The sequence below is a fragment of the Peromyscus maniculatus genome, chromosome 16, assembly GCF_049852395.1.
Source record: "Peromyscus maniculatus bairdii isolate BWxNUB_F1_BW_parent chromosome 16, HU_Pman_BW_mat_3.1, whole genome shotgun sequence".
Classification (NCBI taxonomy): domain Eukaryota; kingdom Metazoa; phylum Chordata; class Mammalia; order Rodentia; family Cricetidae; genus Peromyscus; species Peromyscus maniculatus.
Window position 1 is genome coordinate 16,287,937 of NC_134867.1, and position 25,561 is coordinate 16,313,497.

Here is a 25,561-nt window from a genome sequence, read left to right on the forward strand (position 1 = left end):
TCCTAGAGTCCACCGACAGGCCCACACGCTGCTGTTTCCAGGATGCTGTCTGTCTTGTCTTTGCAGAGAGTGCTGTTGTAGGAACATGGTTACACCCTGTTTCCCTGGCTTGCCACCAGTTTACCGGGGGTGTCTGGGCAACTCCTAAGTTCTTTTAGATCACTTCTGCGTTCTCTTTCTCTCTAAGGTCCAGGTCCTCTCCTTACCACACCAAGTCTACGCAGCTATCCTAGTATTCCTGTGGCTTCGAACTCCGCTTTGGCCCCCAACTTTGGTTCCTAAGTGGTCCAGATCTACCCAGTCTTAGTCAGACTATTACCCCTGGTCCCAGGGACTGTTCGGTTAATGCCCATTGAGCTCACTGTGCCTGCAAAACCTCAGATCCCCCAGGGCCAGCTCAGCACTCACTTTCCCCATGAAATGTTCATTGACCTCTTTAGCTCTCGCTGGTGTTTTCTTTTGCCCAACCTCTGGGCACCTACATGGAACATCCAAGTTCTGTTTTTCACGATTATTATTTTTATTAACTTGTTGTTTCGAGCATGGTTGACCTCACTTCTCCAGGGAGCTGTCAGCTCCTGGTGGGAACCCAAGCACGTCTCATGTGGTACCTAATGTGCTACTGAACACTGTGTTCTTTGTGTCAGTCAAGGTCCTTCTAACACACACACACACACACACACACACACACACACACACACACACACAGAGAGAGAGAGAGAGAGACAGAGACAGAGACAGAGAGACAGAGGTGCAGGGGTGGGGGGGGGAGAGAGGAAGGGAATGATTTGAATGAGCTGGTTGTTGTGGTTATTCTAATGGTAGGGGCTTGGAAAGTGCACAGCTGTAGGGCAGGTAGCAAGCTGGAAAGTGAGGTGGGGTTGGTAGTGTTTCCATCTTAAAGAACAACTGCTTTGAGGAGCCTCACTTTCCATTCTTCTGACTGGATGAAGTCTGACTAACATTATTGTTGCAAGCCTTCACCTTCAATGGCTTTCTTTTTGGTTTTTTGAGGCAGGGTTTCTCTGTGTAGCTTTGCACCTTTCCTGGAACTCACTCTGTAGACCAGGCTGGCCTCAAACTCACAGAGATCCGCCTGGCTCTGCCTCCCGAGGAGTGGTGGGATTAAAGGCGTGCGCCACCACCACCCAGCATTCAATGGCCTTTCTGCCTTTCCATGTTAAACACATCTACAAATAACCTTCACAGAAACACTTAGATTAGTGTTTAACTAAATCGCAGTAGTACAGTCTACCCGGGTTGACATAGCCGACCATCAGGCTTTCCAGTGCAATTTCCAGTGGAATCATGGAGTATAACTCAGGGGACAAGATTTAATTCTCAGAATAAGAGGGAAGGGCCACTGGGAGACCCCGACAGAAGCAGCGAGTTTCTTGGTTTACAGAGAGGGTGGAGTCGATGGGTGCTACTGGGTGAGGGTCGAAGGAGGTGTTTGAATCAGAAGAAACTTGAAGCGTTTGGAAATCTAGACTCTAAAAGAAAGAGAAAAAGTTGTCACTGGAAGAAGAGGCCCTGGAAATGTTTGCATATAAAAACTGTGGGGGTGGTAGAGAGGGAAGGGGGTTGGAAAACCTCAAGTCATCATTGTGTGGGGCTGAATTAACTGAGGCGAATTTAAGGACTTCAACACTAGAAAGGAGGTTGGCTGTTGCTCAAGTAATAGACGAGAATTAACGATACAGTTTGCCAGTAGCAACCTAAAAAAATGCTAAGCGGATTCTTCTAGTGACAAGAGCGAGAATTCTTAACCGAACTGTCTTCAGACGACAAAAGACTCATTTCTGTATGGAAGTTGGTTTATTTCAAAAAGAAATTGTGGAGGTAAAGCCTGGTAGGGAGTAAACACACACACACACACACACACACACACACACACACACACACACACACACACACACACACCAAACGAACAACAAAACAGCTTACAGCAGAGATGCAGATATTACTGCAAAACCATTGGAATTAGCATCGCTGAGAAATTCCGCAAACTGATGAGTTCCACCATTAGCCTTCTGTGCACCCAGGCAAGGAGGCGTCATTACACAAATTACAAGCCCGGAGAAGGGCCTTTTCGCTGGGGCGAACTTCATAGAACAGTTAAGCCAAAAGCAATTTCGCCTGTCTGCAATTCGCTCTATTCCCCTCGCTGTCGTTGAAGAAATTCATGCTCCAGCAGAGTTCTCACCCCCAATCTGCTCTCTCCTCTTTCTCAATCCAGCCATGAAGTCATGAAGCTTTCTGTTTGGGACAATATGGTTTGCTGCCATGGAAACAATTAAGATATCATAAATTTATCAAGCCCCACGAGATCAAAGAGGAAAAGCAATAATACTAACATTTTGCAGTTCAATAATGCCATTCGCCCAGCAGTCACTGCCTAGTAAATACCATCGATCTGCCCACGGAGAAAAATGAAGCGGCAAGCTTCCGTGTCTTGGTCTAAAGCTCTTGACTTATAGACTGTGCCAAGAATGTCCAGGGAGTCCTAATACCCACCCAGAGCAGCCACTCAGGAGTCAACTCTTGGTCTCTATTACTCTTTCTGAATGAGGATGAAGAGTTGGCCTCTTCTCAGCGCCTGCTGCTCTTCGTTATAAGAGTATCTGGTGGAACCTGGTTTGAGGACACAGACAAACAAAAAGCCCTTGGCAACTGTCACAGGGTGGAAATATTTATAGAGGGAGTGGAAACGAAGCTTAACACGGGGCTTTCCTGCCCAGCGCCCTCCTCCAGGGCCCCCTGCAAATTCATTCTCTTGGCTCCCAGCTCTGGGTGAATTGCTCTAGAAGCTAATGGGCCTCACTTAATGAACCCCTCACTTGTACAGACCCTTCCCCCAGAGTCTAGGAGAGACCTTAGTGATGTATTCATTTGAATAGACTAAAAACCATTTTTTAAAAAATTTCTTCTTGTGTTAGAGGATGCAGAAGATTTTGGGGGGAATCCTGTGATGGGGAAGTGAGTTAGGGAGGCATTTGGGTTAGACAGTTTGTATTTCAATTCATCTTAGATTATTGTCTAAGTGTTAGTGGCTTTTAGGAATATTCTTAATGGCCATTGCCTGTTGACTCCTCATCCCAGGTGTGGTAAGAAGTTTGAGCATGTCTTGGGTACTCACCACTGGAACAAGAAACTGCTAAACTTTGTGAGTGGGACATGCAAGATGCAGTAATTTATCTCTTCTTTTGGAGTGGATGACTTGGCTGTCTTTGGACCACTGATTCTGAGGATGAAGTTCCCGAATCTCCATTGAATTTGTCTCCTGTCTTTCTTAGTACATATGGCCTTGCAATTAGATATGGGGTACGGTTTGAGGGTCTTCTCCATGCCCATAGCTACTGCCCAAGGAATCACTCTGCATCTATAGGTATCCAGTTTACATCTGGAGTCTATAGAAGGTATATTGATTCAATGGCTCCATTCTGAGAGACACTGATGTAACCCAGGTCACCTTCATGGTTAGCTGGGGTTCTTGTTCCCTTGCTCTAACAAGAGGACCATGATGATGCTTCGCTGATACAGTTATCAGTTCAAAGACTGACAGATGTGTCTGGGTATCCACCTTTGCCTCAGCGTTACTGAGGCAAATGGCCATGAGGCTCTTCCAGGATAGACTGGAAGCATCACGACTACGTGCACTTTCTACAACATTACAGGTGCTTTCTTTTAAGGACCCAGACTCTCTTTCAGTTACGTTTCCCTATCCACAGATTGATTCACACCTAGAAATCTGGCAAGAGATTAAAACATTTGATTATGGTTATAGCCTTCAGACTTTTGAGCTTCCATTTTTTTTATTTTATTTCTTTTTGTTACCAACTGTGATGGTGATTCTTATTGTCAACTAATTACATCTGGAATTAACTAAAACTGGAACAGCTGGCAGGCTCTTCTTCTCCCTCTCCCTCTCCTTCTTCATTAGAAGACCCACTTCTAATACAATTTTTGAGGTGGGAAGAACCATCTTTAATCTAGATCTTTTGAGGTACGAAGGCACACCCTTAATCTGGCCCACACCTTCTGCTGGCAGCCTAATTAAGGACATGGAAGAAGGAAGCTTGCTTTCTTTGCCTACATGCTCTCACTCTTGCTGGCAAATCCATTCCTCCACAGGCATTAGAGCATGCTTCTTCAGTATTCTGGTATATACTGAAGACCAGCTGAGACATCCAGCCTTGTGGACTGAACAGCTACTGGATTGTTGGGCTTTGTGTTGGTGGACAGCCATTGTTGGACTAGCTGGACCACAGCCTGTAAGTCATTCTAATAAACACCCTTTATATATAATATAAAAACAATGAATATGTATGTATGTATGTTTATTCTATTAGTTCATTCCTCTAGAGAACCCTGACTAATCCACTAGGTAGCATTCTTGCTGGGTGGCTGTATTTATCCATGGGAGACTATTTGTTAATAGTGCAGTGAATCTCCTTTGAGGGCTCACAATAATCCAGGAACTCAAGATCTTTCCCTAGGACTAGATAACTTCCCAGGTGAGTTCAGCCACAGGAATCTCTTAGGAGTGACCTCCTAGAGCCAATCTAACACTCCCCTGAGAGGCAGCAAAGTACCAGCTCTGGGGACAGATCACAAAGGCTCTACAACTTACTACCTAGGGAGCCTCCAGCAAGTTACTTAATATCTTTGGGACTCATATTTTTTTTAAAACCTGCAAAATGGGGATAGTACAGGACTCCTCTGGAGGCTGTGATGAGTTCAGGAGAATAAAGCATTCATAACAATGCCGGACACACCTTGGCACCATTACCCAATGGCACCCTCATTCGGCCTCACTCACTCATCTTCATCCATCTCCAGGTGCCAGCTGTGGTTTCTGTCACCTCTCTGCTCTTGCAGTAGGCTATGATGGATGACCCACACTGCCACACTCTGTATGCTGTGGAGGTCCATGCCTGTCTGTTTTTCTTGCCTGCCTTTGTGTCTTTCCAGGGCACAGCTCTTGACACAATGCAGCAGTTTTCAAATTAAAAAAAAAAAAGTGATTAAGTGGTCTTATGGCACAGGAACTAGTTCATCTCAGGCTGGGATCTGAAGGGATTTTAGAACCCACCATTTCTTCGCCAGCTGTGACTAAGTACTGTCAGGTGTGCACATCTGCATCTCTTGTTTGAGACTCCTTGCCAACCAGGCTCAGTAAATCACACTCCCCAGCCCGTGATCATCTACTATGATAGTTACCGCTTGGGCTCATTCAGATTCTGGACCCTTGACTTGACTGGGCTGTTGGACTGGATCGTTTCTGGTGTCTCATCTCTAGGTTCTTAGCTTCTGGACTCCATTAACTTCCAGCCCTCAGTGTCTGCTTTGACCTCCAGGTTCCTATGCTGGTGTTCTGCTTTTAAGAAGGTTACACCAGATCCTTTGTTTCTGATGTGTCTTCCTAGTTCTCAGATTCTAACATCCCGAGAAGTCCCAAGATCCCTGTTTCCCTGCTAATCTTGCCCAGCTCACAATGCCACCATCTCTGTGTCAGTCAGAACCAGGGCTTCCTGGTATAGGAATAGTTGGGATTAAGCCACTTCCCCATTCAGCTACAGCTGGCCAGCTCCATGCAGCCTCATAAAGGAGAAATTTATCTGAGGAGGAGGCCAGAATCTGGAGAGCTGACTCAAGATCATAAAGGAAAGCCACCAGGAATCCTGTAGTGTTTATGGCCTTGTCTGCAGTGTGAGCATTAACGGCACTGATCCTGGGTCCACAAAAAGGCCAAATGTCTTAGTTTGGGTGACTGTTGCTGTGATGAAACACCATGACCAAAGCAACTTGGGGAGGAAAGGGTTTATTTGGCTTACACTTCCATATCACTGTTCATCATCAAAGGAAGTCTGGACAGGAACTCAAGCAGGGCTGGAACCTGGGAGCAGGAGATGATTCAGAGGCCATGAGGGAGAGCTGCTTACTGGCTTGCTCTTCATGGCTTGCTCAGCCTGCTTTCTTGTAGAACCCAGGATCAACAGATCAGGGGTGGTATCACCCGAAATGGACTGGGCCCTCCCCCATCAAGCACTAATTAATAAAGTGCTTAACATGCTTTCCTACTACCCAATCTTACAGAGGCACTTTCTCAATCAAGGCTCCCTCCTCTAAGATGGCTATAGTTTATATCAAGATGACATAAAACCAGCCAGTACACCATATGACCTTGCATCATGTAAAAGATCCTGGGACCATGTAAAGATTCCAGGACTATACCTGGGATGTATTAGTCAAACTGAACTGTGCATATGAGATAAATACCTCTACTTACACCACCCCTCCCCCAGCGTCCACCAATACAGTCACACATAAACAGCCAGGAGCCAAAATGGTGGTAATAGTACATACCTCCCCAGTCCTGTTCTTTCTTTTTAATATACAATATTGTAGCTTGATTCCTAATTGGTCTTAATAAGAAGAACCCAGAGCCAGATATCAGATTAGAGAGACTAAGGAGCAATCCACAGCAACCTCTTTATATATATATATATATATATATATATATATATATATATATATATTATAATTAACTTAATTTCACACATCAGTCACGGATTTCCCCCCATCCCCATCCTCCCTCCTCCCACCCCCAGCCACAGCCACCTCTTACCTCGCCAACTCCTTAGCCAGAAAAGGGCCTAGCTCCTGTCTCCACCCGGCCTTATCACTTCCTCTCTCCACCCAGCCATATCACTTCCTGTTTTCTCCTCCCAAGTGCTGGAATTAAAGATTTGTGCCACCACTGCCTGGCCTCTAGTGGCCAGCTCTGCACTCTGATCTCCAGGCAAGCTCTATGTGTCAGAGCACACACAAAATATCACCATACAATATTCTAATTTTGATATCATCTTTGTGAAAGGACATGGCGTTTTCCTCTCCTTTCCTGGTTTCCGTGGGGGAGTTTTCATTTGTGTTGGCTGGGGGGTGGGGTGGAGAGACAGAGCCTTTAAGTAATACATTGAATCAAGGCCAGACTTAGCCCAAGGTGGAGCTGATTGTGACAGTGACTGTCTCAGCTGCCCAAACCACAGATTTATCAGTGCTCATGAAGCAAGGTCAGCACCATGCCTCTATTATTTTAACTCTCTTCTGGGTATGGTGGAGATAAGTCATTTTTGTCCTCTTTGTAACATAACTTTACATAATTAAAGACTTATTGCTCCCCCCAGTCTCTTTCTTACACACCCAACACAGGCTATCTTCAGTGTATTCTCTCCTAAGACTTATTTTTCAAATTTTTAATAGTTCCCATTTTTTTTCTTACTCTGAAACTTCTTTGATTAGTTTGCATTGATTTTGAAATTTGGAACTTGAAGAGGAATATGCTTAGCATTCCCACTAGGTTTGAACTTGGCAAAGGCCAGATCGAGAGTAATAAACACATTCCTCTTGGCCGAAGAGTAAGATATCTACACACCCAGCCCAACATGCTGTGTTTTTCTGTTGCGGGGGAGCTCTCTGTGGACTTCCCAATCGTTACTGATTCCGTGCTCAGCCAGCCCCCAAACCCCAATTCTCAGCTTGATACATATGGAAACCATTTGTTTTCCCTTGCTGAGTCTTATTTTATTGATTGGAGCTCGCTCTCTAATTCTGGCTACCCACATATTTATAACCCTCCCTCCCTCCATAAGGTACTTTTTTTCAGGGTCCTAATGCTTCAGCGAGAACTTTTTGTCTGATAAGATTCACATCTTTTGAGCACATATTAAGTGAGACATTTGCTGATTTACTCTTTCAATAATGACTGAGATTCTGGCCTACGGAAGGACATGGGGAATGTTAATGGAAGACAAGCAAATAATGAAAGACATAGTTCTTATTCAGAGTTTATGCTCACTAAAGGGCCTTTCTCTGTGACTAAACATAGTGGCCTAATTGATTCTCATAGCTCCCTCTCCACCCTTTCTTTAATACACACACACACACACACACATACTCTATGACTAACTATATTGGCTTCTAGTTGAACTCATGAAAGTTTTAATTTTGTAGCTGGAAGCAAGTAGAGAAAACAAAGGAATGGAGGAGGTAATGTAACACCTTGCACACCTAGCCGTAAGGAATAGTGAGTCTCATGGTGGGGTTATGGGATGCATGCCAGGAGCTGGTGGAGTTGTTTACACTGTGAGCATAAACCCAGGTTGTAAAGCCAAGAAGTTTATTGTTCTGGAACTCTGATTACTGGACATGGTGAGCCCATTGCATAATCCTCTTGACAGGAGGTCTTCCAGTAAGTGGGTATCCACAGGAGAGGTCCATGACGCTAAACTGGCTCCCCTCTTGGGAATTCCTAAGAAACATGAATTGGGAGTGTGACAACTATCTTGGAAAGTAATGAGTAGTATGTAAGATCACACGGTAAAGACTTGACCATAGCAGTCAATGAGAGTAGAGCAGGGAAAAGGGAAAGTTAATATTATCTTGAGTTTTTAATTATGTGTCGGCCTATATTTTATACCGGTATAGTTGGGCTTGCCTTTCTGTTCAATAACCCTCTGAGACAGACAGCATTATCTTTTTTTTCCAGATAATTAAAGTAATATTAATAGGGCTAAGTGACTCAGCCAAATCAGGATTTGGTTATAATTCTGCTTGGCTCAGAGACTATATTTTCCATGACATCATGTCATTGTTTATTGGGAATGAGATTAATTTCATATTGTCAATTGTCATGTCATATGAGCTAGTTGTGTAAACTCAGTGTCCCGTGGGAGAGAGGCTTCACTCTTATAGTTTTAAGATGATAGTATGACTCATCATTACCCTCTCATGGAATCCCTCAGGGAACAGTGAGGAAGCTGGACAAGACAACTCTTTTCTCTAATGAAACTATCATGAACTTGGTCTGGTATAGAACTTCATTCGTGACTTTCTTTTGGAAGAAAGGATACACATACTCAAGCTTCTATTGAATTTTGATAATCTTATTATATTAGCATTTGGTCTAGGAAATAGTGACTCACCCTGTTGACTGTAGCTGGAGTTTTCTCCAGTCCTGCCTGGTCCAGGTCAGGACAAATCTCTCTCATCCGCCAGTCCTGCAGCTGCTCAGACCCAACCAAGTAAACACACAGAGACTTATATTGCTTACAAACTGTATGGCTGTGGCAGGCTTCTTGCTATCTAGTTCTATCTTAAATTAACCCATTTCTATTAATTTGTAAATTGCCACGTGGCTTGTGGCTTACTGGTATCTTTATATGTTGCTTGTCATGGCAGTGACTGGCAGCGCCTCCTGACTCAGCCTTCCTGTTCCCAGAATTCTCTTCTCTCCTTGTCCTGCCTTTACTTCCTGCCTGGCTACTGGCCCATCAGTATTTTATTTATTAACCAACCAGAGCAACACATTTAACATACAGAACACCCCACAGCAGCTGACTCTCAGATGACTATCAAGCAAGAGTTCAGAGGCTTTCAACCGTGATTCTGTTTTCTCAGTCTGCTCTTAGTATTTCCAGCATTCTCTCTTCCTTTGACTCAGCATATGTGAAAATTTGAATGAGAATGTCCTACATAGGCTTGGATGTTTGAACACTTGGTCCCCAGATGGTAGTTCTGTTTGGGGGAGGCTTAGCAGGTAATGTCTTGCTGGAGGAAATGTGTTACTGGGGAAATGCTTCAAGATTCCAAACCATCTGCCATGCCCAGTTAGCTCTCTCTGTTTTGTGCCTGTGGTTTGAGATGTTGGCACCAGTCATCAAGTCTGCTGCTTGCTACTATACCGTCCCCACCATTGTGGACCCTATGACCCACCCCCCAGAGAAATTCTTCCTTTTATAAGTTGCCTTGGTCATAGTGCTTTATTGCAGCAATAGAAAAGTGGTTAGGACAGCTCACTGCAGGCCTTTTCTACCTGCCTTACACTGGTGATAGTAACGTGTTGATACTTGCTTCCAACTAGATTATCTTACTTTTCCTTTATTAACTACAAATGATAACCAAATTCTTAAAATTCATCGAACCCCCACCAGGCAGGCTTCTAATCACATTACACATGTTATCATAATATTCTTATAAACAGCTGATAAAAATACACTCTCACAAACGAGAACATGGAGACCCTGAGAAACTAAGTAACTTGCAGGACTCATGACTCATTCAGGGATGTAGGTGTCTTTATGAATCCAGTCTAACTTCAGTTGTCCAGTTTGAAATGTCATGATCACTTCTATGTCCTTTTAACCATCCCTTCAATCATGCTCTTGGATTAAAAAAACAAACAAACTCAGTTAATTAATGTCCAAACAGACATCATGGCAGCTGTAGAGAAGGAAAAGTAAAATCACTTTTGCAAAATCCTCTCAGCTCATTCATGTGTAGCAATGACTGTTATTGACCCAAAAGGTTGAAAGAGTGGGGTTTCCATCCCACAATAATGGTGATCAGCCAATCTAAAGTGAGCAAGGAAAGGCCTTGGGTGTGGTGTAGGATCTGATAGAAGCAAACGCAGCTGCCTGTAAGACAAGACTTTATGAAACCCTTCAGTGACAATTAATTCTGGGAAGCTGCTGAGCACCAAGGCCTGCTACCTGCAAGAGAGTGAGTTTACAGCCAGTTTAAAAAGAAAGTAAGACAATATACTCTGTCCATTACCAATACCCATACAGTAGTAGCATTTCACGAAGCAAATTCAGCAATATGTTGACTCTAGTATACTTCCAGGTTTTGTTTCTATCTGTGGACCAACCACCATTCTAGGTACTGGGTGTATAATAGTGACGAGGGAGTACTTTATAAGACCCCGACTGTCTTCTGACTCTCAAGGGAAATGACTTTAACCAGCGAGGACACAGGTGTTTTTATCAGCTTCTAAAACCGAAGAAGAATATTCCGAAGCCAGGGTGTATTTGCTGTGCAAGTGTGGGGACCCGAGTTCGGATCTCCAGCATCTGTGTAACAGCCAGGCACGGTAGCAGGTACCTGTGTGTCCAGCGCTGGAGGGATAGAGACAGGTGGATTCTAGGAGCTCACTGGTTAGCAGGTACAGCTGAAACGATGAACTTCAGATTCGCTGAGACCCTGTTTAAAAAAACGAGGTGGAGAGCGATAGAGGAAGACCCAACATCAATCACTGGCCTCCATTTGCACACATACTGCCCCTTCCCATGTGTCACACGTATACACACACACACACACACACACACACACACACACACACACGCACGAGGATGTAATGATGTATTTTATGTGTGTTTGGGGGGGGGTAGGGTCCTTGCAAATAAGATACTTTGAAGTTTACAATTGTATTGCCCTTTAGAACATGAACTGCTCTTGTACCTAATTTACAACCTTATTTCAGTATTCCTTTTCTTCCCCCAGACTGACTACATATAAATCTATATTTTGCTTTTCTTTGAATCAGCTCTATCATTCTCATTAATAAGTGGCTTAAACAATTATCCCATGAGCAGAATACATTTTAAGAACATTGCTTTCTTGTGGGTCTGATGAGTACAATGGGGGAAGTTAAGCCGGAAGGAGATGGAGGGTTATTGAGTGGGAGAAGCTTATAAGATCAAGTAGGGTGGTCTCAAGAGGCTTTGGGACAGCGTAGCATTCGAGTTCAGCACTCAGAGGTGACTGATGCGGCCTGCAGGCACCCTGGGGAAGAATGTTGGAAGGCGAGGGATGATGAGGACCCAAGGTGGTTCTGGGCCAGAAACTTTATTTTTTCCTTTCCTCCCCCTCCCATCTCCCTCCTTCCTTCTGCCCTTCCCTCTCCCTCTCCTTCTCCTGCCAATTATTCTCTCTGTTTTTTTGTGGGGCTGGGGAGCCAACCCAGGACCTTGATGCGCATGCTCAGCAGCAGGTTTTGCATCACTGATTACAGTCTGGTTCTCTTTCTGCTTTTGCTTTTGAGACAGGGTCTCACTAAGTTGCCCAGGCTGTCCTTGAACTCACCTGAGGCTCAAGCATGCCTTAAGAGTTGTGATCGTCCTGTCTCAGCCTCCTGAGTAGCTGTGATTAAAGGCATATGCAATCAGCCCAGAGGAGCCTGGCATTTTCAAAGTCCAGTAATGAGTTCCAAAACACTGGGGAAGGCCTGACAGAGAGAAGGGGAAGGTATAGGGCAGCTGAGCTCAGAGAAACAGGTCATGGAGCAGAGACCAAAGAGCCAGAGGCTCCTGTGCGTGTTTGTAAAACTGTCTTTTCCTGAGGTTTTGTCCTGAGGAGTGACAGGATCTGACATATCTTCAAAGACTCACTCCGTGATCCACAGGGAGGGTCTGGGTGGAGGCAGGGAGACCAACCAGGAGAGATCACAGTCCATATGAGAGCAGATGTTGTCCTAGACCCAAACTTAACAACTAGCCAGTCTGCGTTATGTACTGAAGGCAAAATGTCCAGGTTGGCTGTCCGGCAAAGAGACAGAAGTGCCCAAAGGGAGCCGTGGGTCCAGTGGGGGGAAGAGCTTGTCAGCTGAGCAGGACTTCTGTAACCACCGAGGGATCCCATCTGTTCCTCCCAAACATAGTACAGAATTTCCCTAAGTCCTGTGGGGATTTTTCTGACCACTGGTCCAGAAGATGCAAATGTTCATGATTCAAGCTAGCAAGGATTTGGGTCTCCCCTAATGAGCTGTTTGTAGGAGCATCCTTCTCATTACCCATTTCCTGAGTTGTATTTCTTATAATGTCATTTTTTTATTTGATTATCACTTTTATTTTAACTTTCGTATTTAAAACTGCTTTTTCCAGGGCTGGGTAAAGTGCCTGGCATGCAAGCATGAAGACATGCGTTCGGATCCCCAGTAAGCATATGAAAAGCAGGGCGAAGGGGTACACATCAGTAACTATAGTGCTGGGGGGTGGGGGAGAAAGAGATGTCTCAGATCTCTGAAGCCCGTGGACCAGCCAGTTTAGCTGAATTTGTGAGCTTGTCTTAAAAATTATCGATGGAAAATAACAAAGAGACACCTGCTGTTGGCTCCTGGTCTCCACACGCATGGGCACAGACCTCTCCCAAGCAGCACATCCACACATATACACACTCCTCTCACATGCACACCCAGTTGCATTTTCCATGTTGTGGTAAATACCTTTTGAGCTGTTTGGCAGGCTGTACTTCTTACTTTTGGAGAGAGTCATTTCCCTCAAATCTCATGTCTGTTACATAATTCTTGATAGGTACCTTATGTAATCCTTAACAAATAGATAACCACTCACTAATTTATCAGTTAATAAGCCTTCATTTTCTTAGGCAGGCTTTGGCTGTCAGTAAGATAAATCTCACAGGTATCCACAGAAAATGTCATTTAAATGACTAAAATGCATATGTGTATCCGTGTATGCTCATAGATTGTTCTTACTTGTTGTGGTTTGAATGCAAACTATTCCCCACAGGTTCACGTGTTTGGACACTTGGTCCTCAGCTTTTGGTGCTGGTTTGAGACATTTCTGGAGCTTTGGTAGGTGGGACATAGCTGAAGGAAACAGGTCACTGGGAACCAAGCCTTGAGGATTAAAGCTTCACTCTGCTTCCAATCCAGACTCTACTTCCTGGTCCACCGACATAAGGAGTCCCCATAGTGTGCTCCCAACACTGCATGCAGCTCGGCCTTCCTCACCTTAATGGGCCGAACCCTGCTGCGGGATGTCTTTCTGTATGCTGTGAACATGTGTGGCTCCCATTGGATAATAAAGAAAGCAGCATTGGCCTATGGCAGGGCAGGATAAGGTTAGGTGGTACCTTCAAACTGAAAATGAGATGAGGAAGGGTGGAGTCGAGGGAGACGTGAGCCCACCGCAGAAGGAGCAACAAGATGTCAGCAGACCGGTAACACCATGGCCACGTGGCAACATATGGATTTATAGAAATGGATTAATTCAAGAGAAAGAACTAACTAGCAAGAAGCTGAAGCCATAGGCCATACAGTTTGTAATTAATATAAGCCTCTGAGGGATTATTACGTAAGCAGCTGTGGGACCATGGGTGGGAGAGATTTGTCTGGACTGCTGGGCAAGTCAGGACCAGAGAAACTTCCAGCTACAGAACTCCCTCAAACAGTGAGTGGTAATAACTTCTTCCCCTAAGTTGCTTTTCTCAAGCATTTTTTCCAGTGATGGAACATATCTAGTCTGTATTCATACACATTGGCATTTTAAGGCTGTTAACATCTAAAGTATGGGAGTAGTCCTCAGCTGGGCTCCCTAGACACTTTTAGTTTTATCACGCTCTTACTCTAGAGTCAGAGAGAGAGAGAGAGAGAGAGAGAGAGAGAGAGAGAGAGAGAGAGAGAGAGAGAGAGAGAGAGATGAGGCCAGGTATCCAGCAGCCTCCCGTGGGCTCTGACGCCCCATCTGTAAGGTGGCTCTGTCCTCACCCCCTTTCCTGTCTGTTTCTGGTACCCAGTGATGCCACCCAAGGTATTTTAGTAGCAGCCACCAGTGAGTCCACCTTGTTGAGTTCTTGACTGCAAGTGACAGAAACCCAGACAGAACTGACTTATGCACAAAATGAATTCACTGGGTAACTGTGGTAGTTTGAATGAGAATGTCTCCCGTAGGTTTGAAGGTTTAAATACTTGTCCTCAGTTGATGACCTTGTTGGAGGTGTGGCCTTGTCCAGGGCAGTTTGGCTTCAGGAATGGATGGATCCAGGTGCTCAAAGGACCATGCTAGGAACTGTAGCTCTTCATTTCCTGACTCAGCTTGCTTTGATCCTCAGGCAGGAGGAGTCCCTTACCCAGTGGCCGCTCCAGGTTAATTCTTATTGGCTTGTGACTGATGAAAAGGGAGCAAACTCCACAGCTCCATCTCAAGATTCAGTTTGGGTCCCAAAGCTGCCCACACCGCCAGAGGTGATGTTCCGTGTGGGACATAATGGGTTTGACTCTGGAGGGAGAGCGGGAAAATGAGAGAAAATTGAAAACTGCCGAGGAAGGGAATAGAAGTTGAGCTGACCTACCATCAGGGGAAAACCCTTTTAGATCTGGGCTAATTTTCTGCCCCCTCCCCCCTGGAACTCTGCTTAGTGGCCTGACACCCTCCCCTGGGGCCAGAGTTGTACCTGCCCACTGAATTCCCAACTCAAGACAGAAACTGTCCTTTCAAAAGTGAAACAATAGCGTTGTTTCTTGAGGAGCTTTAAGAAAAAACATCCTCTCCCACTCCCTGCTTGAATTTAATCTCTTATGTTTCCATCAGCCGTACTCTCTAGTGTTCTTTCATTTGCAAATAAGTGCCGGTGTTGTTTTGGTCACATGCATTATTTATCATTCAATTCATGGTGAGCCTCCCGCCCCTCCTGGATCAGCCTGTGGGTGGGTGTGCTTGAATTGAAATGAGGGTGTATCTGGATGGTCAAGAAAGTCCTTTAGGAAATCAGCCCTGGAGAGAGGCTGGGAGGGCCGCCTTGTGCTGGTGGAGGAGGAGGCAGGCAGCCTGCTAAGCCTGCTTGCTGCAGTCGGACCCACAGAGGAGCTCAGAGCCCCTTTGGGCTCCAAGATTACCAGGGAAATGCATTGATCTAGATGCCCAGAGAACATTTCACAGATGGACTCCAGCCCCGCAAACTCTGCCCGGTGGAGCCCCCAGGTTTTATCCTGCCAATGACACCGAGTAGAGGATTAGCTGTGTCTCACACCCCCGTTCGTGTTTATGACTTATAGTTCTCCTCAAACGAGAAAAATGCCAGGGTAGGGAGCCAAAGTATGATTCCTTCCATTCCTTTCTGCTCTTAATTGGGTATAGGTGTTCTGAGTTGGTTGAAATTATAGGTGCTGATTGAAAAACACAAAGGAAAAACAACAACAATAACAACAGCAACAAAGCCATGCATCTCCACATGAAGCCAGTGGTGGATATAATAGTTCTCCCTACCAGAGGGCTTCTGTCCCCATGGCAACAGGAACACTCACAGATAGAGGCTGGGAGACAAATACCCTGGGGCCCTTTGGCTCACTCTGTGAACTCTGGGCTTGGTTTTGTCCATCTTGGCTCCAAGATTTTGTTGGCTGAGTCAGCCACTAATGTCCCTGGCCTTTTGGAGCTGGCTTCATCTTGATAAGGCCCAGAGAGCAGATCTCAAGGGTTCTCCGGTTGTTTGATGGGATTTTAAGGAGATTGTATTGAGACTGGATGCTTTTTCAAAGAATTGTTTAGTTGGAAATTATTCTTTAGAATTCCTAAAACATATATATATATCTCCTCAAAGGTTTTCCTCTTTCCTTCCTCAAATACTAAATGCCATTAGTTAAGCACACGTCAGGGCAGCAGCCAAACCCAAACCGGAGAGGCAAGACCGAGACAGAGCCAAAGGCAGCCCATGGCAAGAGCCGCGCTCAGGGCCCCAGCACGCAATGACCACACCAGCCATCACAGTCTCATAAACATGAAGCAATGTCAGGCAACAATCGTTCCTTTTGTGACTCTTACACAAGAAAACATTTCAACATCAAACGCGTCCTCAGAGCACTGTGCATCGTTCAAGAGATTAGACAAGCTGTCCCTGTAACTGCCACCACCTGGACTGCATTTGGTTATGACTCTGGGAATGTGATTCTCTTTTCCCTCTGTTTCCTTCTGGCTCTGGCTCACCTTCCTTCACCCGCACTTTTTGCACAGCATCTCTTCTGTGTCTCGTTCCTGGTGGCATTTGTTCATTCTTGGTGGGGGAGCGTCTCTCCCTCTAAGTTTCCCTCTGAAACATTCCATAACTGTGAAGCTAAACCCACAGATGTCAGAACCGTTCCCTGCCAGCTGGGCACGGAAGGCCCCATTCTCCTAATGGAAGCCCTCTCCAGCAGCATGGCCTGCGTACTGTTGAGGTCAGCCTGTACTTCACCCTAAGTCTGTATATATTGTGTAAAGCAGGGATTTCTCAGCCTGTGCCTTGCCCTGAGGGGTTCCAGTTTACAATGATTCCGTTCTGGGCGCAAATTCGGAAGCAAGATGACTCTGCATCTTGAGGGCTACGTAAACAGTCTCCCACCACCCCCGAGGTACAGAATGATAAGTAACTCATTTCTAAAAGTAGAAAGATCCCCCTATAGAGTTATCAAAGTAAATGGGGGAGAACACACGAGCAGATTAAGGCCATATGAGGAAAACCAGGGCCAAGAACTTACCAGACATACCATACTGAGGAATAGTGTGCAACTTCCTTACCTGGACCGGTAACGAGAAGAGGAGCACCTAATGCTGTGACGGTGATGGTACACCAACCTGTCATCCACAGCCCTGTGTGCGGGCTACTCAAATTGCCAGCTGTTCATTTATCCAGTGCTGTCCATCTGTCCACCCGTTTGTCCACGTGGATCCTATCCTGACCTTTACGTCTACTGCCTCCTCACACTCCGAATCTTCAGTTTAACCCCGGCCCTGCGGCCTGACTATAGAGCAGAAGCAGCGGTGTTTGCACTGGATCTTTCTGCATCCATATCAGTTTCCCAGTTTCGGCAGCTCGGAACTCTTTGAAATTCCTGAATTCAACTGCAGCCTCTTTAATCCTTGGTAGCCATTCTTTAACCTACATTATGTGCGCACATACATACATACAGGGGAAGGGGGCGGGAGGAAGAGGGAGAGAGTGTGAAGGGGAGAAAGAGAGGAGGAGAGGGAGGGAGGGGGAGGAAGGGAGGGAGGAAGAGGAGGAGGAGGAGGAGGAGGAGGGAATTACTGTGTGATGTATAATGCATCATCTGAGAGTTAATGATTAAGACTGAAAGAAGAAGCTGGTGTTGGCTTTGGAAGGCTCCCAAGGAGAACACTGCTGGGCAAATTATTGCACCTTGTGAATTGTTATTCAATAAATTCTGGCACTGGGAAAAAGACACAGTGTGTTCATCTGTGTTTCTGACATAGCCAGCTCCTAACATTTATTTTACTTTTTCTTCTAGGGGGAGAGTCCATTCACAACATCTTCTTTGCCTCAACCAACAGACTTTTCTTGTCATAAGTCAGGGCTCAGGCTTCCGTGAATTCCGTCAAACGTCACTGACTGAACTCGATGGTTGTGGTGAAATGTGCAGTGATTGCTGCTGTTCTCCTCGGGTTTGTGGGGTGGGTCCCTTCTATGTGACCTTGGCAAGACACTTGGTCCTTCTGTGCTTTCATTTTCTGCTTGTCCAAATAAGACAATAGTGCCCGTGTTGTAGGGTAGTTGTGAAAAATTAAATCTTTTCCTTATGTGCTTGTGCTGGCTAGTTTTACATCAACTCCACACAAGCTAGAGTCATCTGAGAAGAGGAAATCTCAATTAAGAAGATACCCCCAAAAGATAGGGCTGTAGGCAAGCCTGTAGGGTATTTTCTTAAACAGTGGTTGGTGTGGAAGGGCCCAGCCCATTGTGGGTGATCTGGTGGTCCTGGGTGGGGGTTGCTATAAGAAACCCAGTAAGCACCATTTCTCCATGGCCTCCACATCAGCTCCTGCCACCAGGTCCCTGCTGAGTTTCTGCCATGATTTCCTTCAATAATGAACAATGATGTGGGAAGTGTAAACAAAATAAACGACTTCCTCCCTGAGTTACTTTTGCTTGTTGTGTTTCATCACAGCAATAGTCACCCTAATTAAGATTGTACTTAAGTTGACATAAGTGCTTAGAACAGTGTTTGGTCCTGGGTCAGCAACTGCTCATATATTTTTTTCAGGATAGGTCACTCTGCACGGGCTGTCTTCTGAGGGCCTTCTGGGTTAGTGTAATCAGCACACCAACATGGCAGACTCTGGGTGCTCTTTCCTGGATTTTTCTTCAGCTCTGGTTTGCCAGATCTCAGTTTATGAATGCCATGCATTGTTGTGGAAATTACTTTAACTGTGTAAAGGTATGTTACATTTGTTTCTGCTGCCTTTGTTAACTGTGTAAAGATGTGTTACATTTGTTTCTGCTGCCTTTGTTAACTGTGTAAAGATGTGTTGCATTTGTTTTACCTTGCCTGCCTAAGGCACCTGATTGGTCTTATAAAAAGCTGACCGGCCAATAGCTAGGCAGGAAAGGGATATGTGGGTCTGGTGGGCAGAGAGAATAAGTAGGAGGAGAAATCTAGGCCCGAGAGACAAAAAGAAGGAGAGAACATGGGAGACTCCTGTAGCCAGCTAGGCAGCTCCAGCCAGCAGACACAGAGTAGGACATACAGAAAGCCCCAGGGCAAAAGGTAGATAAAGAGAAACAGGTTAATAATAAGTTAAAAGAGCTAGCCAGAAATGAGCCTAAGTTAGGCTGAGAATTCAAAACTAACAATAAGTCTCCAAGTCATGATTTGGGAGCTGGTTGGTGGCCCAAACGAAAAAGCCTGCTACAATGAATACTTTGGAGGGGTGAAGCTTTGGCACCATGTTAAAATCAGTTTGTTAAAAACATCACCATTATGTGTTTTTTAAAAATAGCCTCTTCTGGTGTGGTAGTTTGAATAAGAATGCCCCCCCCATAGGTTAATACATTTGATTGCTTAGGTCATTATGGAGTGGTGTTACTTGACAGAGATTAGGGAGGATGGCTTGTGGGAGGAAGTGTGTCACTGGGGGTGGGCTTTGGGGTTTCAAATGCTCAAGCCAGGCCCAGTCTCTCTCTCCCTCCCTCTCTCTCTCTCTCCCTCTCTCTCTCCTGCTGCCTATGAATCTAGATGTAGAACTCTCAGCTGCATCTCCAGCACCATGTCTGCCTGCGTGCCCCCATGCTTCCTAACATGATGACAATGGACTAAATTGTAAGCCAGCCCCAATTAAATGCCTTCCTTTAGAAGAGTTGCATGGTCATGGCATCTCTTCATAGCAAGAGAATACTGACTGAGACAGCTGAGAACATTGGAATTATTTTTTGCTTGTTTTTGTCTCCTCTCTTCTATTTTCAACTCTGAGGAACTGAACCCAGGACTTCATGCACACAAAGGAAGTACTCTACCAAATGAACTCCAGTTACATTGCCTCTCTTTTTATATGCTATTCCAGCTGAGTGATAAAGTACAGCCTCCTTCAGTGTCCTCAGTGAACTGCCTTGCTCAGAAACAAATGTCTCTATGATTACCTACTTTATTTTCTATTTATTTGTATGTGTATTCGTGTGTGTGTGTGTGTGTGTGTGTGTGTGTGTGTGTGTGTGTGTGTGTGTGTTCCTTTGTCTTTATGTGGACCACACACCTGTCAACCCTTGGAGCAGGAGTTACAAGCAGTTGTGAGCAGCCCAATGTGCATACTGGGAATCGAACTCATGGTCCTCTGCAAGAACAGCACATACTCTTAACTGATGAGCCATTTCTTCATCCCCTTTAAGGGAGAATTTTGATGGCACTGGCAATTTCGGATGTCAGGCAATGAATCAGGCTCACATCCAGACATCCAGCCTCTTCCCAGGGTCTTGAGTCCAGTTCCCTTTCTGACCTGCAGGCTCCTCGTCCAGGTGTGGTGGTTTATGCACCCATCTGCAGTTCCCAAGGCAAAGACCAGTCACCATGTGATCTCACTGAGTCTCCTTCAGCTGTCTACTAAATAAGGCTGGCAGAAGCCCCTGTTGCACAGAACTCTTATGAAGATTAAATGTCAGTGCACATGTATGTAACACATGGGCCAATACTTGTCAGCTGGCAAGCACTCAGTTTGTGATAGCCGGTGCTATACCGCCAGCCTTGATTGAAAATGGTCCTGGTGACCTCTTAAGTGGCGGCCTTTTGAGAAGATAAGTGCATTGACCCTTTCTTCTCAAAGCCCAAGCCAGAGCCTTGTGGTTTTCTTTAGCAGACTTCTTGCAAGCTGTTGCTAATTCAGTATGCCTCTTCCCATTAGCACTGAAGGAATGCCTCACAATTTCTCAAACCTGAAATTAAAATCAGAGACTGCAGTCATTGCCCCAAGTTACACTAAGGCATAAATAAACTTCCCTGGGAGAGTTGGAAACTTGCCTGGTTTGAAGATAATTAGCTCTACATCTCTAGAGGCAGTATATAAACATGCTTCGGCTCTCACCAACTCAGAACCTCATAGTGTTTGGGAGCTGGCTATGTAGCGTCTACCTAAGGGCCAAGGCATCCCTGCTTGTGTTTGGGGCTCATATTGGGGTATGTCAGCTTCCATCATGAAGGAGGGGTTCACTCAAGGACAAGCTTTTTTTTTTTTTTTTCTTTTTTTGGTTTTTCGAGACAGGGTTTCTCTGCGTAGTTCTGCGCCTTTCCTGGAGCTCACTTGGTAGCCCAGGCTGGCCTCGAACTCACAGAGATCTGCCTGGCTCTGCCTCCCGAGTGCTGGGATTAAAGGCGTGCGCCACCACCGCCCGGATCTTTTTATTTTATTTTTTAGTTGAGGTTTGTTAGAAGGACTCATGAGATAGACTTTGGACAAAAGAGCCAAGGAGAAAAATCCTACCTCCATTTATCTCTGCTTGCTCCTAGAATTATTGTTGTTATTGTTGTTTTTCAAGACAGGGTTTCTCTTTGTAGCCCTGGTTGTCCTGGAGCTCCCTTTGTAGACCAAGCTGGCTTTGAACTCACAGAGATCTATCTGCCTCTGCCTCCTGAGTGCTGGGAATAAGAGTGGGTGCCACCACCAGGGGAGGCCCCTAGAATTTCAGCAAGATCAGCTACAGCTATTGGAGCAGGAAAAGGAATTCTGCCCAGTAGTGTCCTTCTGGACAATACACCTTGAAAAACTCTTGGAAGTTCAGAAAAATGACTTAGTGTCTGCATGGTGATATGCATCTTTAGTGTGAGTGACTCCATTTTTACTTTCAACCTGGTCTGGTAAAGTCCAGTACAGAGCATAGTCTAAAACAGTGGACACCTGAGGTTTTTATTTAACAACATTTAGGTTATTTCCATGTCTTGTCTGTCATGAACAATATGGCAATTGGCATGGACATGATATTTCTTTGTGATCTTTGGATATATACCCATAAGTGGAATTAGTGGATCAATTGTTACTTCTGTTTTTAACTGCTTGGACATCTTGGTCTGTACTCACTCCCAGGCGGCTCCAGACTTGACAGTATTACCTACCACCCAAGTACTGAGGATGTACAGATTCATGCATCTGTCTCTATCACTTCTCTGAAGTCCAGAGTCATCTAGGGCATGGCTAAGACAACATTTTTACTTGGATACCTGCAGTAGGCTGAGAAACGGCATTCTGAAAACACCCACAGTCAAGCTCCTGCTACTTGTGTGGACCATAAACAGCAACAATTTTGTGTATGTGCTATGTTAAGGGTCTTGAGGTAGAGATAATCCTGTTTTGTCTAAGTGGATCATAAAAGCAATCACATGTATCCTTCTAAGAGCAGGAGGACAGGAGATGGGACATGTGGAAGAAGAAATGGCAATGTGACTGTGGGGAGGGGCAGAAGTTGAAGCAATCTACCTAGTCCCAAGTCTAGGGATGTGGGCAGCGCCTAGAGACAGCAAAGAGTGGATTTGTACCAGGCTTTTTATTTGGGGCCACCAACCAGCTCCCAAATTACGACATGGAGACATACTATTAGTTTTGAATGCTTGGGCTTATCTTAGCTCTTATTTTAATCTGTTTCTCGTTATCTATGTTTTGCCTCAGGATTTTTCACCTTTCTTACCTTCTGTGTATCTTACTTTCAGTGCTTCTCATGTCTGTCTGTCTGTCTGTCTGCTCTGGCTTCTGGTCCTGCTCATGTCCCCCTCTTTCTCCCTTGTTCTCTTCTTTCTTCTTTTCTTAGCCTGGATTCCTCCTCCTGTTTATTCTCTCTGCCCGCCAGCCCCGCCTATCCCTCTCCTGCCTAGCTATTGGTCATTCAGCTTTTTATCAGACCAATCAGGTGCCTTAGGCAGGCAAGGTGAAACAGCAACACATCTTTACATAGTTAAACAAATACAACACATCTTTGCATAATTATACAAATGCAGCATAAACAAATGTAACACACCTTTCCACAGTTAAAGGAATAGTCTGCAACACAAACAACCGTAACATCTTTACATAGTTAAAATAATTCCCACAACATGGGTTCTCCCTTCAAAGTTCACAACAGAGTACATCCCTTCTAATACCTTAATTTCTGTTCAGAGAGACTGATTTCAGACTTCCAGCTTACAGAATGGCTTAGAGAGTTTGTGTTATTTTAAGCTATGATGTTCCTGGTAATGTGTTAGTTGTAGAAAATGAATACCACATCCACTCGGCATCCCACCCCTACTCATCCAGTCCTTAGCTCCCTGCAAGCCTGAGCTTCTCATAGTCCTCCCTGTCTCAGGACAGTGACAATTCTGCCCTTCCAATTGCTCAGGCCAAACTCTTCAGAGTCATCCAGAAGTCCTCTCCTTGGCTTGTACTTCACATCCCAGCAAACCCCACATCCTCTGCTTTGTGCATAGATCTGGAATCACCTCCTCCGCCGTTGTCCTGGGTGAGTCACCATCACCTCTGGTTTAAGTTACTAAATCAGCCTCCCAACTCATTTCTGTGAATCTCGCTCTTCTTGCAGACTACACTGCACAGATGTGTCTCATGGCTTCTTCCACACTCAGTGCAGAAGCTGAAGGTCTTATGGTTTTTTTTTTTTTGATGATCTCAGGCCCCTCTGAGGCCGGACCCCTGTTACTCCACCCACCATCTCCATCTCCTCTCATCCCCTGTCAACCTTCTCTGGCCACCCCGCCTCCTTCCTGTTCTTCACACTCTAAAACAGACTCTTGTTTCAGGGCTCTGCGTTTGCTATTCCCTCGTCTCTCGCATGTTAGAAGCTCACACCCTCACCTCTTTCAATACTTTTGAAAATGTCAACTTCTCAGTGGGGTCTCCCTGGCCACCTTATCTCAGACTGTACTTTCAATCCATGCTCTCATCCCATAATATATCCCTGCTTTGATTTTCTCACTAGCATTTATAACTGTGGATTTTACTCATTTATTGTGTTGGTCACCTTTCTCTGACACTTCCATGAAGATAGGGACTTTTACTATTTTGAGCTATTATTACCTTATTCCCAACATCTAAAATAACAGTGCCCAGCATGTAGTAACTGCTCAAGACAAACCCTGTTTGAGGACTGTCAGAAAGCACTTCCTAGTGGCATTTTAGGGTAAGGAAGAGAAATTCATACCACTTTCCCCAGAAACCTGTGCAGCTCACATACCCTTTAATTAAGAGTCACAAATGCTGCGTGTGGTGGCTCATGCCCATAATCTCAGCACTTGAGAGGCTGAGACAGGAGGACTGTGAGGAGGAGGAAAATGTGAGGTTAGCCTGATGTGGTGGTTTGAATGAGAATGTCTCCCATCAACTGCTATGTTTGAGTATTTGGACCCCAGTTACTGGAACTGTTTGGGAAGGATTAGGAGGTGTGGCCTGTGTCACTGGGGGGTGGGCTTTGGGGTTTCAAAAGCCTCCTGCCATTCTGAGTGCACTCTCAATCTCCTGCTTGCAGCTTTGAGAGGTGAGCTCTCAGCTGTTCCTGTTACCATGTCTTCACTCTGCTATCGTGGGCTCTAACTAACCCTCTGTAACTGTCAGCCCAATTAAATGTTTTAGTTTATAACTTGCCTGGACCATGGTGTTTTATCACAGCAAGAGCAAAGTAACTAAGACACCTGAGCTGCATAATGTAACACTGTCTCAAAAACAAAGAAACAAAAAACAGTGATCACTGGTGGCCTGTAGCTGAGAGGGGATGCTGTTGGCTAAGCAGAAGACCCTCTGGAGCAAAAAAGAAATTGAAATTTGCCTGAACATGATTCCACATTTATAGATCCTGACTGTAACTATATCAGATACTGAGTAGCAGAGGCAGGACTTGAACCTGCCTGTGCCCTGGGCAGCACACTGAGCTCTGTCCTAATCATGCTCAGAGTAGGTGGGGTGGGTGTTTAATCTTGGGCTAGAATAGTTGTATGATTATGTGATGCCCAGAAGATTCACTGCCTTTCCTTTCCATGAAAGAGTGTAGAGTAGAATGGAGCAGATGTTTTTGCTGTTTTTATAATGAAATTTGTGGACTGTTCAGTTGTATTTCTGACGGCTTGATGGTTTTCCTTTGGTAATTTAGGATTTACATTTGGGTATTATGGGGTAACTTACTGAGGGGTGAGCATGAGGCCCCTCATCTTGAGATGAACTGGAAACTTAGGGCTTATTTTTGAATCTTGCATAATCAATAAATGATGGGTTGAACCTTCCTATTGTATGCTAAAATGTGCTGGTCACAGGAGTGACCTGGACCTGTGTCCGATGTGTGACTCTGGAAGCTCAGTCTTGCAGCACATGGGAGATTACAGCAGAGCAGGACAGACACAGGCCTGCAACCTGGAGCAAGCCTTGGATGCCCAAGAGCAAATGTACATACAGACAGTGGTGACAAGGAACCAGCTTACGAACGTTTTAGTCTCCCCTGAACCCCATCATCAAGGCCAGAGGAGGACACCAGGTAGCTTTCAGAATCACTTTCTGCTTTATTCCTTAGAGACAAGAGCTGTTGCTGACCCTGGAGCTAGGCTGGCATCCAGAAAGCCCCAGTGAACCCTCCTTTATCTACCCCTGCTGTGGGATGTTCCGTGTGCCGTGAATGCGTTGCTCTGATTGGTTAATAAATGAAGTGCTGATTGGCCAGTAGCCAGGCAGGAAGTATAGGTGGGACAAAGAGAGAA

The 25,561-nt window shown here is 45.2% G+C and overlaps 1 long non-coding RNA gene across 4 annotated transcripts; it reads right to left on the reverse strand.

Moving 5' to 3' along the window:
* Positions 1-8,022: 8,022 nt before the first annotated feature.
* On the reverse strand, positions 8,023-17,543 carry LOC121823133 (uncharacterized). 4 transcript variants are annotated; one of them, XR_006064472.2, is made up of 5 exons: positions 17,133-17,543; positions 11,926-14,858; positions 10,945-11,043; positions 8,988-9,068; positions 8,023-8,314 (listed from the first exon to the last, which is right to left on the reverse strand). It is a non-coding gene; the product is annotated as an uncharacterized LOC121823133 (long non-coding RNA). The 4 variants fall into 4 exon arrangements; XR_013044986.1 differs by having other exon boundaries at positions 8,988-11,043; XR_013044987.1 differs by having other exon boundaries at positions 10,945-14,858.
* Between the last annotated feature and the right edge of the window lie 8,018 nt (positions 17,544-25,561).